Raw genomic sequence first — 290 nt, forward strand, 5'->3', positions numbered from 1 at the left:
GGGGGAGACATTTATTGTTGAAAGAAAGCTTTTCGAAAGAAAGTTTTTACAATTTAGTTTTTGAGAATCCGAACTGTTAATTGCCTAAAGGTTGTGGGTCTAAAAAATATCCATTAGCCTCACTAAGACAACATTGTGTTTTGTGGGGTTTTTTATGAACGCACAAGACAAGAGTTTTGTAAATGTTTTACGGCGTTCGTAACTGCTTGGGGTCACGTATGAGCGCGCGGGATATATTAAGCATTTTCAGTTTGGTATGAATTAATTTTGAATTTTGCCCAAGTGGCGGC

Source organism: Aplysia californica, unplaced genomic scaffold, assembly GCF_000002075.1.
Source record: "Aplysia californica isolate F4 #8 unplaced genomic scaffold, AplCal3.0 scaffold00368, whole genome shotgun sequence".
Taxonomy (NCBI): domain Eukaryota; kingdom Metazoa; phylum Mollusca; class Gastropoda; order Aplysiida; family Aplysiidae; genus Aplysia; species Aplysia californica.